The following is a 12,276-nucleotide window of genomic DNA, read 5'->3' as shown; positions in this document are numbered from 1 at the left end:
GCCTGGCATTCTTTCTTCCTTTCCTCTCTCTTTTACGTCTCATCCTCTTCCCGCCCACCGCCCGTCCTCCTCCTCCTCCTCTTCCCGTGGGTGTTGACGCAGCGTGCGTCGGGAAGGAGGAGGCATATCGCGCCGGATAAATTATGCTCTTTGTTCTCTGCTCCCGCTGCCGTGGACCAAAGGATCAGACGGACTCAGCGAGCAGCGAGCGGAGCGTCGGCGACGGTGATTCCGCTCTCATAGATGGTTGTCATAAATACGAAGACGCTGCCTGAGTGGTTGGCACAAATACTCCGGGACAGCACGGACGCCTGCCAGGAATCCGACGAGTTTAACGAGATGAATGTCATAAGTTAGAAGGATCTGCGCTGAATGGCCGCTGTCACGGAGCTGAGTTACTGTCATTCACTGATGGGATAATGCTAAGTGGAAGTTTTCAGCGTGTTTTATATTTTTTTTAATTCACTCTTTTTTGTATTGTTTGATTTGAGTTGTAATGTGCCTTCCTCACTTTCAGAGCGCAGCGAATGGAGATAATCCTGATCTTGGACTTTGATTGCTATAATGGTGGTGATCGTGATAACACCAACAGCAACAACAACAACAACAACAACAACAACAACAACAACAATAATAATAATAATAATAATAATAATAATAATAATAATAATAATAATAACAACAACAACAACAGTAAACCTAACAAGATAATAAGTTAATGTGCCATCATGAAACTAAACAATGGTCATCTCTAATATGAGTATCTTCTCTTAGATTGTCGTATGGTCGTACTGAATCCCCTACAAGTCTGAGCAGCTGCCATAAACATTAATAGTAAGTGAATCGTCCAAACACCACAAAGCCTGACTGAATACTTTACTTAAACATCACCAGAATAACTTTGGTCCTTATTCTTAAACGTGCCAACATCTTTAACAGGCTCTAATGGAAGGGAGTGGAGTTTTTAAGGGTGTTTTCATAATTGTAGTGATAGTTTAACAATTCCACATCATCAATGAGAAACAACGCCTGTGATAACTCGACCAGTCCTTTCAGTGGCCTTTGGTAATGATAATGATGAGGGAATAAGGATCTTCGTCATGAGGAACGCGAGTCTGATTGGGTAAAAGATAGTCGTGATACAAGAAAGAGTCCAGTGGGTTTCATACGTACAAATCGAGTAAGTCTTTGATACACAAATTAATACTGCTTTACTTGAAAAGATTGGCAAATAACAAAAGTATCTATGCACGTATAGAATAGATGGAAGTGGTTGTTAGAATTACCGTGTGTGTGTGTGTGTGTGTGTGTGTGTGTGTGTGTGTGTGTGTGTGTGTGTGTGTGTGTGTGTGTGTGTTTACGTTTTTGTAACACGTAAGAGCACTTCTTTCAACAATGTATGTCAAATTTTTCGCACTCATCTCTCTCTCTCTCTCTCTCTCTCTCTCTCTCTCTCTCTCTCTCTCTCTCTCTCTCTCTCTCTCTCTCTCTCTCTCTCTCTCTCTCTCTCTCTCTCTCTCTCTCTCTCTCTTACAACCTTCACATTTATCTATATCCTCCTCCTCCTCCTCCTCCTCCTCTTTGACTTTTTTTTTCTCTCTCTCTCGTCCAAAGAATGAAAAAAAGTCAAACCACACGATTTTTTTCCCTCTGTGTGACTCCTCCCAATTTTTTTTATCTTTTTTTCTACCCACACAGAAAAGAGGAAAAAGAGAAAGGGAAGGTACTTTTTGTTATAGTTTCCCAGAAATATTTCCCTTTCCATCGACCTTTCCTTGACTTACATTGCAGGTGTTATTTTTTCCCATTGTTTTTTTTTTTTCAGGTTTAGTTTACATTGTGTCTCTACAAGAATCTTGCAGAGAGAGAGAGAGAGAGAGAGAGAGAGAGAGAGAGAGAGAGAGAGAGAGAGAGAGAGAGAGAGAGAAAACTTGGTGACTTCTTTAGGATGGTGTTGGAAGTTCATACCTGCATCTTTCTTTCCTAGTGATTTTTTTTCCCTCCTCCTCCTCCTTCTCCTACTCCTCCTCCTCTTCCTCCTCATCCTCCTTCTTCCTTCCTTTCCTTTCTTCTCAAGCCATCACATTTTTGCACCTTTTTTTCCTCTCAGTTCACTGCATTTTTTTTTCCTACTTCCATTTTTTTTCTCTTTTTCATCGTCAAATCTTTCTTTTCACCTCTTCCTCCTCCTCCTCCTCCTCCTCCTCCTCCTCCTCCTCCTCCTCCTCCTCCTCCTCCTCCTCCTCCTCCTCCTTCTCCTGTAAGAGTCATCCTTCTTTTGGGACTTCAGATTCACGCTTCAGTTATGGGAGTGTTTGGCTTCTTTGCCTCCTCCTCCTCCTCCTCTTCCTCCTCTTCTTACTCCTCCTGCTGCTGCTCCTCCTCCTCCTCCTCCTCCTCCTCCTCCTCCTCCTCCTCCTCCTCCTCCTCCTCCTCCTCCTCCTCCTCCTCCTCCTCCTCCATATCATTCTCCATGCATTTCTGTTTGGCCTCAATATAAGTTTGTGTGGAATATCTCTCTCTCTCTCTCTCTCTCTCTCTCTCTCTCTCTCTCTCTCTCTCTCTCTCTCTCTCTCTCTCTCTCTCTCTCTCTCTCTCTCTCTCTCTCTCTCTCTCTCTCTCTCTCTCTCTCTCTCTCTCTCTCTCTCTATCCGTGTATCGAAGCGAAGAAGGTTCATTAAAATTCTGGAACACAAGATGTAAATCACATTAGTTTTCTTGACACCATCTCCAGATTTTGTGGGGCGTCTGTTGCTGGGACACACACACACACACACACACACACACACACACACACACACACACACACACACACACACACACACACACACACACACACACACACACACACACACACACACACACACACACACACACACACACACACACACACACACACACACACACACACTTATTTCTCGTGTCGCAACAAAGATGTGTAATGATAGATTATATGAAAATGTCTTTGTTTTACTTTCTCTTATAGACAAACCGTAATATTGAGTTTTCTGTGTTTTTGATAATGAGTTTAATAGGATTTTTTTTTCTCTTTCGTATTAGTCCTCCTCCTCCTCTTCCTTCCTCTCCTTCTCCCCTCTCTGCATTTTTTTTTAATCCACTCCTCTTTTCTCTGTTTTTACCACAGCTTTCTTATTTATATCTTTATTATACCTACTTGTTCCTACTCTTCTTCCCTCCTCTCTTCATCTTCCTCCTTATCCTTTTCCTCTTTTTATCCTATTCGTCTTCCGTCTTATTTTCTTAGTCTTCTTCCTTATCCTCTTCTTCGTCTTATGTTCTTACGTTCCTGAGTCTTGTCCTCTTCCTTATCTTTTCTTCTGTCAGTATTTGTCTTCCACCACCACCACCTCCTCCTCCTCCTCCTCCTCCTCCTCCTCCTCCTCCTCCTCCTCCTCCTCCTCCTCGTCGTCGTCGTCGTTCTTTCAGGTACTATACTTTTCTATTGTTTTAGTAATCGGGATAGAATTGTGAAGCTATTACTCCACCTGGAATTAATAGTCAGGGGGAGGTGTTCCTTCCTCTCCCTTTCCCCCTCCATGGTCTGACTTATCACCCCCTGTCTTCCTTCTCTTCCTCCTCCTCCTCCTCCTCCTCCTCCTCCTCGGCGTCCTCCTCTATTGTGAGCTTACCCATTTGTTGATTGTCTTGTGTATCTTTGTGTGTGTGTGTGTGTGTGTGTGTGTGTGTGTGTGTGTGTGTGTGTGTGTGTGTGTGTGTGTTTGTGCCTGTGTCGTGTTTGCTTTTTTCCACTTTCATCTTTGTTCTGTTTTTCTTCTTGTCTTCTTTCCTATTAATTTGTTTGGCTGCTTTCGTTCTTGTTGTATTTGTTTTGTCTTTGTTTTGTCTTCAATTTATTTGTTTGCTGAGGTATTTGTTTATTATTTATTCATTTATTTATTTATTGATTTTATGGTTGAATAGAAAGACGTTGTGTTTGTTTGCATCCTTCCGTTTTGCCTTCAGATATCTTCACCTCTCTCTTGATGAGCGTATTGCGAGGGTAGCCAGTCTTCTCCACAGCGCTGATCCTGCTACCCATGCACCTCACCTCACTTCTTCATCTTACGCCTCATTCACTTCAATTAATTTCACTTTATATCTTTTTTTTATCTTTCCCTCATCTCATATCACTTCATGTCACCCTCACATTCCTCGTTTTCATGTAAGAAGGACACTGGCCAAAAACAAAAAAAAAAAAGAAAAAAAAAGAAAAGAAGCAACCAGAAGGCCCACTTAGGTGCCAGTCCCGAAAGAAAGGTCATAAGGTCTTGAAACCTCCCTATTGAAAGAGCTCAAGTCATAGGAAGGATGAAAAATACATTACTTACCACCTTGCAACGTCTCATCCCGTCACACCTCAGATTATTTCACCTTACTTTACCTTACTTCCCTTTGCTTCACCTCACCAGCTTGCACCGCCTCGCCTCATCTCACATGATTCACCTTACCTTTATCTTACCTTACTATACCTTACTTCACCTCGCCTTGCATCGATTCGCCTCATCTCACTTCAAATTATTTCACCTTACTTTACCTTGCTTCACCTCACCACCTTGCATCGCCTCGCCTTATCCCGCCTCGCTGTCTTCTAGGAACACCTCCTGCCGACACAAGGCCTCGGGGAGTGTTGTATATCATTCGTCCTTTAGCTTGTCGGCGCTACGCAGGGCGGGCGAGAGGAGCTTCCCTGCACGCCAACATATTAATCTGAAACCAAGAAAACGCCATTGTTATGAGCTACGCCGCACCTCTGGAAGGAAAGGGGGCCGTCCGTCACGTGTGTGTGTGTGTGTGTGTGTGTGTGTGTGTGTGTGTGTGTGTGTCTGAAAAATAAGAATAAGGCTTTAATAGACAGTTTATTTACAATGGCGCTCTAACTTTGTCTTTTGAAAAAGTATGAATGAAAGAAAAAGGAAATAAATCAGGAGTCGGGAAGTAAACCAATGTAGCATTTAGAAACGACTATTTGTGTGTGTGGCTGGGGTGTTGTAATAATTTCAGTATGGTGTTTATTTTAGTCACAGTTTCGCCTTTTTTTCTGTGTTAATTCTCTCCTTTGCTTTTGTTTTTAATATTTTTTAATGAAAATTTCGCTAGCTCTTTTAATATTAGCTGTCATACTTTTATTAAGCATTTATTGTTTCATTTCGTTTTTTTTTTTTTTTCTGTGAGTTTGGATTTTTGTCAGACGTAAGAAAATAGTTTTACATTTTGCCTGTAAACAACAACAACAACAACAACAACTACTACTACTACTACTACTACTACTACTACTACTACTACTTACTACTACTACTACTACTACTACTACTACTACTGGACTAGAAAAGAATTAAACAGCATGCAATTTCTTTTACGTCTTTTTTTCTCCGGCTGTCAGGAAAATGAAAAGTAAAGCGGGTTTTGTATTCTTTTCGCCGAGGAAATGAAAGACTTATTCCTGTAATGAAAATATAAGAGAAGTGACTCCCATTAATCATCCGAGACATTCATTGTTGCCAAAACCTGGGCAGCGTGAATGTTAAATGTGTGAAAGTCTTGATAAATCACTTGCTTTTTCTTCTTCCTTCTTTGTGTTGGATTATTATTTTTTTTTTTTTTTGCCTGTCAGCTTGCCAGTCTGCCTCTCTCTCTCTCTCTCTCTCTCTCTCTCTCTCTCTCTCTCTCTCTCTCTCTCTCTCTCTCTCTCTCTCTCTCTCTCTCTCTCTCTCTCTCTCACTTTTCTACCACTCTATGTATTTCTTCTCTCCTTCCTTACCTTTCTTTGCACTCCCATCGCACCAGTGCCTGCCCTTTCACCTATAAGGACAGCCTCCCAGCTGCCTGCCTTTATTCCCCATCATTATATCTCCTCTGGCCAATGACTTCCCTTTTCTCTTTCTCTCTTGCGTTGCTTTTGCCTTCACCACGCCTTCTGCCTCGACGCACTGTCTTCGCGAGGCTCTCTTGTGTGTTATTGTGCGGCAGCCTTTGTGTTATTTGTGTGTTATTCGTGTCCCCCGGCGTCTGTCTCACCCTGCAGGAAGAAAAATATTGTGTGACGCTGTTTTCTTTGACCCGCAGAAAACAAGGGGTATGTAATATCCGTGACGGTGGCTCCGGAGGAATTGTTGTGACGAGGAAAATATTAATCTGGGCCACTCCACTCCGCGCTGCGAGGAACCTGCTGCCCTGCGATGGGGAAGAGATAGAGAGACAGACTGATGTGTTTTGTTTTTCGTCAGTGATCAGGTGCGAGTCATGGTAATGCGGGGAATATTGCTTTAGTGATGAGGTGGTGAAAATAGTGATGATAATGACGATAGCAAGAGCAGTAAACAGTAGCAATAACAACACAGCAATAGCAGCAACTAAAATAACAATAACATTAGTAGTAGTAGTAGTAGTAGTAGTAGTAGTAGTAGTAGTAGTAGTAGTAGTTGTTGTTGTTGTTGTTGTTGTTGTTGTTGTTGCTGCTGTTGCTCTTGTTGTTGTTGTTGTGGTGGTGGTAGTAGTGGTAATAGTGGTTTTGATGATACCATTGATAATATTGAAAGAAAGTAATAAGTAATGATGATAATATATTACTGAATATCACAGCTGTCTTTTGTTAGTTTTTATCTGTATTTCTGCAAGTCATTCTTCCTTCTCCATTCCTTTCTTTTGTTCTTGTGTGTGTGTGTGTGTGTGTGTGTGTGTGTGTGTGTGTGTGTGTCTGTGTGTGTGTCTGTGTGTGTGCTCTTGTTTGTTTGTTCTCTGGCGTGTTTTGTGTTTGTGTGTCCCTCAGCGCGGCTCACACAACCCTGAGGCTGGCGCTGGGGTAACAATTCACAACTAACAAATTTCCTTACTGTTATGAAAAAATATATGCTTATTCTGTTCCATAAGATTCAGGCAAAAGTCAAGAGTGCGTTATCTGACAATAGTGGGGAGAAATGTATCCTGTCTTGTCTAAAAGCGAAATTTAAGAAGACATATGCTTGGATTTTTCAGTTTTTCATAGTGCAGCATCAGAGAGAGAGAGAGAGAGAGAGAGAGAGAGAGAGACTAAGACTAACAACACAATATAAATCCCACCAAGACACTGAACCACAAACGAGCATCAGCCCTTGAAGATCAGAAAGCAGGTCATGTCCTCATCCAGGGTCGCCCTAACAAAGGCCCATCAGTGGCGCCGCTCCGTATTACCGTTTGTTTCAGCTTGGTGGGAGGCGGGAGGCTGGAAGGCTGAGAGGCGGAGAGGCGGCAGCTGGCCCTCCACTACCTGGGTCGAGATGGAGCAAGTTCGTCACGAGTTCTGTGCTGTAATGAAGCAGAAGCCTATAAGAGGTTTGACGAGCAGGGCACTGATTAAAACGGAATGGTTAATTAACGGAGCGCCTTAAAGGAAGTGATGAAGGGGAGCAGTTAGCGGCTTTTTTGTGTGTGTGCTTGTTGGGTTAGTGCCGTGTGAGTGTGATAGGTAGTATTGAGTTAAAGGTTGATTAGTAGAAGGGAAATGGGAAGGTACTGGTTCTTAAATGGGATTGTATATGAGTAGATTAGACGGCATTTTTTTTTTTTTTTTTTTGTATGTGTGTGTTTGTTGGTTTAGTGTGTGAATGTGATAGGTAGTATTGGGTTAAAGGTTGATTAATAGAAAGGAAATGGGGAAATATTAGTTCTTAATGGGACTGTACATGTGTAGATTAGACAGCAATATTTTTTTTTTTATTTGTGTGTGTTTTAGTTATCGTCCAAATATAACAATTACTAGCGGGTTCAGGCTTGATAACAATTAGATTTTGAAATAGGAGATAAGAATAAACTGGTTTTCAAATAAGCTGCTACGTGACTAGAAGAGGTTCAACAATATTTTACTTTTTTTGTGAGTGTTCGTTGCGTATCGTCTAAACATGAAAGACGAAGAATTTAAAGTAGTAAGGAGATCAGTTAATGGCTCTTTGTGTAACAATGAATACCAGTGAGAGAAAAGGCGCCACGAGGACGGGATCATAGCGCCGGGTGTCCTACAGATAACAGGGAAGATAGCAGTCCTTGAGTCTCTTGTTATTACTCATCTTCCTCTGCCTCTGCCTCCTTATCTGGCGTGTTTGCATTTAGTATTGATGCTGCATTGCACTGAATTACAATGTTACAGCCTATTTGTATTTGTATCAGAAATCAGAAGAGTTTTTACGCTCCAACTGGAAAACGTGGCATAAGTGTTCGGATGATAATCAGATGAATAGTCAATGTCCCCTTGTAAATAATACGTTTGACTGAAATGATGAGTGATTGAACATTATGGTGCTGCAGAAAAGAGGTCATATGCAGCTTTCAACATAGAGAGAGAGAGAGAGAGAGAGAGAGAGAGAGAGAGAGAGAGAGAGAGAGAGAGAGAGAGAGATTTTAATGTATGCTATTTAGAACATTTTGTGTATGGTTGTGTGGAGTGATAGTATGTGGGCAGAATTCTATTAAAAGCCTTAATGTTTATCTCCTCCTCCTCCTCCCCCTCCTCCTCCTTTTCCTCCTCCTCCTCCTCCTCCTCCTCCTCCTCCTCCTCCTCCTCCTCCTCCTCCTCCTCACAATCATTTTGGCTTCCCCTTCAAGTGCAGCGTCATCAGATGCCTTTTATTTATTTATTCTTATTTATTTATCTATTTATCTATCTGTGTATTCATTTATTTATTTATTCATCTGCTTCCTTTTTTTCTGTGTTTGTGTATTCATGAATTCAGTTTTTTTTCTATTTTCTTTATGTATTTATGAATTTGTTTATTGCATTCGCTATTGTTTCTATCCATGAATTGTCGACACCCATACGCGTCCATTCGTCCGTCTCTTGTTTTTCTTTTCTTTTTTTCTATTAATTCTGTTTTGCACTTTTTTTTCACATGGCGCCTTTCATTTTATTTTTCTAACCTTGAAAAATTACGTTTTGTAGTATTGGCTTGTGTCACCACTGGCTGCACACACACACTCACCCACCCACACACACACACACACACACACACACACACACACACACACACACACACACACACACACACACACACACACACACACACACACACACACACACATACACACACACAGAGGCAAGGTCAGAGATACACACTGGCGAGACAGAAAAAGAAATAGATATACGAGCAAGACAAACACACACACACACACACACACACACACACACACACACACACACACACACACACACACACACACACACACACAAGGGGAGTCCTTTCAAGGTCATAAAAGAACCTAAAATGGCGCCTAAAACTGATCCTTGATGGTAAATGAACCACAGACTCCCGTTTTACCACCTCTCTCTCTGTCTCTCTCTCTCTCTCTCTCTCTCTCTCTCTCTCTCTCTCTCTCTCTCTCTCTCTCTCTCTCTCTCTCCTTCCTTATTTTCGTTGTTGTTGTTTTTGTTGTTGTTGTTCTTGTTCTTGTTCATTTTTTCTTGTTCTTGTTCTTGTTCTTGTTCTTGTTCTTGTTCTTCTTGTTCTTGTTCTTCTTTTTCTTTTTTTTATGCTGCCTTAATTGCTTCTTCCTTCAAATCCTAATTTACATGTTTTTTTTTGTTTTTTTTTTTTACTTTTATATCATCTTTCTTCTGATCTTCAGTATACTTTCATTATTATTTTTTTTTGATTAACAGTATTTGTGACACTTTCATCTACTCTTCTTCCTCTTTCTCTTCCTCTTCCTGCCATATTCTTAGTGTGCTGTTTTTGTTTTTCTTTAGTCTTTGTTCTTCTCTTATCTTCTGTGTTTTTTAGTTTTCATATTTTTTTTTTTTGGGTCTTTTTTCATTATATTTCTTCTCATCTGATGTTATTGCGTTCTCCTGTCGTCCTCTTTCATCATCTTCCTTCTCTCCTCTGATATTTTTATGTTTTTGTCATTTTCCTCCTCTTCCTCATTCAGTCGCCACCTCTTTATCGTTCTCCTTTTCATGTTCCTCTTATGTTCTTTCGTTCTTCCGTTCCTGTCACCTTCCTCTTGCTCTTCTTTGTCATCCACCTTCTCTTCTTCGGTGTTAATATGTTCTTGTCACTTTCCTCTTCTTCCTCTTCATCCTTATAGTTCTCTTCTTCATGTTCCTCTTACGTTCTTTTGTTCTTATCACCTTCCTCGTCCACTTCTCTTCCATCTTATTATGTTTGTCATTTTCTTCCTAGTACCCTTCCTCTCCGTCTTCGTTGTTCTCCTCATATTCCTTATTACGTTCGTTCGTTCTCATATTCCTTGTCCTCTCTCTCTCTCTCTCTCTCTCTCTCTCTCTCTCTCTCTCTCTCTCTCTCTCTCTCTCTCTCTCTCTCTCTCTCTCTCTCTCTCTCTCTCTCTCTCTCTCTCTCTCTCTCTCTCTCTCTCTCTCATCCTCCTTCCTTCCTCTGACGATAGTTCGCTCTTGTCAATTTCCTCGTCCCCTCCTCCTCCTCCTCCTCCTGCCCCAACTACCCTCAGGCTCCCGGAGTGCCTCTGTGGTCCCTTCAAAGGTCGGTTTTGCCTGCCCTTCAAGTCTCGACCCAAGGCACTCATTAAAACTTTGCCGGCCAGCTAGACCCCACCACCTCCACCCCCTCCCCTCACGTGACCCCCATCCCCCCACCCCTGATGGCCCATTAGCTGCTGTGAGCGCGGCCAACCTGATGGATGAACGAGGCGGGTCACAGGTCATGGCGTTCTCCTCTGTTATGTTCGGTTCTGTTCGATTCGGTTATGTTCGGTTTGGTTTTGTTGGTTCTTTTATTCATTTTATTTTATTTTGTGGCTTTCTCTCTCTTTTTCTTTCTTTCGTTGTCATTCCATTTCGTTTCCTTATTTGTTTTGTGTTACGTAGTTTTTTTTTCTGTTCCGTTTTCCTTCTTTTTTTTCTCTCCATTCTTCTCTTTTCTTTTTTATTCCATTCGTTTTCGTTCTATCTTTTTTTTTATTTTATATGTAACATTCATTTTGTATTTCGATTACATTCTTTTTTTTTTTTTCCATTCGAGTCCGTTCTATTAATTTTCACATTCATTTCACTCGATTCTTCGTATTCCTTCTTGTCACCTTGTGGTTCTTTATTCTTCTCCCTCTCTATTCTGAAAAAAATAGATAAATAAAAAATCTTTGTTTCTATCTTGATTAATTCACGCTTGTTTTCTTTTCCACCCTTCCTTCTTTCCATTTATTCCCCCATCGCTTCCCTTTGTCCTCTCCTTATTTTTCCCCCTTCATTTCTTTGATCTGTTCTTCTTTCCATCATTCATTACATCATCCCATTTCCATTTTTCTATCCGTTCATTCCTTACCTTCCTATTTCCTTTTCCTTCCTTCATTCTACCCCTTCGTTCCTTCACTGTCCTTCTCTCCATCCTTTCCACCATTCATTCTATCTCTCCATTATTTCACTGTTGTCTCCTTCTTTCATTCTATCCTTCCACTTCTTTCTTTTGTCCTTCCTTTCATCATTCATTCTACGTATCCTTCCATTCCTTTATTTCCCTTCACTTCCTCCATTTCTTCATTGTTCCTTCCTTCCACTCCTTTACTGCCCTTCTCTCCCTCCATTCCTTCACTGTACTCACCCTCCATCCCTTTTTCCCTTACTCCCCATCTTTCTCTTCCTCCCCATCCCTTTTTCCCCCTCCCTGCGGTTCCTCCCGTGCTGAATGGTCAGGAATGGTGAATGTGTTGGTGGTATAATTATTCTCACTTTTTTTGTATTGTTCTTCCCCGCTCTCCGTTTAGCGTATCGTGTGGCATGCGTCTCTCTCGGTCGTGTGGGATCGGGGCTGGTTCTCATTTTCACGAAGCTTCAGCTCTTGGAAACGCCTGCGTGTGCTTTGGTGGCGATTTGCATTCTCTTTGTGCGTGTGTGTGTGTGTGTGTGTGTGTGTGTGTGTGTGTGTGTGTGTGTGTATGTGTGTGTGTGTGTGTGGTATGTTTCCCTCTGTCTCCGTGTATTTGTTTTGATATTTGTGTATCTCTTTGTGTTTGTTTTACGGTCTGGCTGTCCTTTTTCTCTCTCTGTCTCTCTCTTTTTTCGTGTGCTTTTGTTTGTGTCGTTTGTAGAAGAACGGTTAGTGAGTTTATCATTATTGCAAGATTCAATTAATTACTTTTCTGATATTTTCTGTATGTATGTATGTATGTATGTATGTGTCTATCTATCTATCTATCTATACTATTTCTATTTCTATCTATCTGTCTGCGTCTCTGCCAGTCTGTCTAGCTTTCTCTTCATCAGTCTTCTTATCAATGATCGATCTCTTTCATTTCCACACCAACATAAAACACTGG

This window comes from Scylla paramamosain, chromosome 10 (genome assembly GCF_035594125.1).
Source record: "Scylla paramamosain isolate STU-SP2022 chromosome 10, ASM3559412v1, whole genome shotgun sequence".
In the NCBI taxonomy this organism is placed as follows: domain Eukaryota; kingdom Metazoa; phylum Arthropoda; class Malacostraca; order Decapoda; family Portunidae; genus Scylla; species Scylla paramamosain.
Note: the sequence above shows the minus strand (reverse complement) of the source record.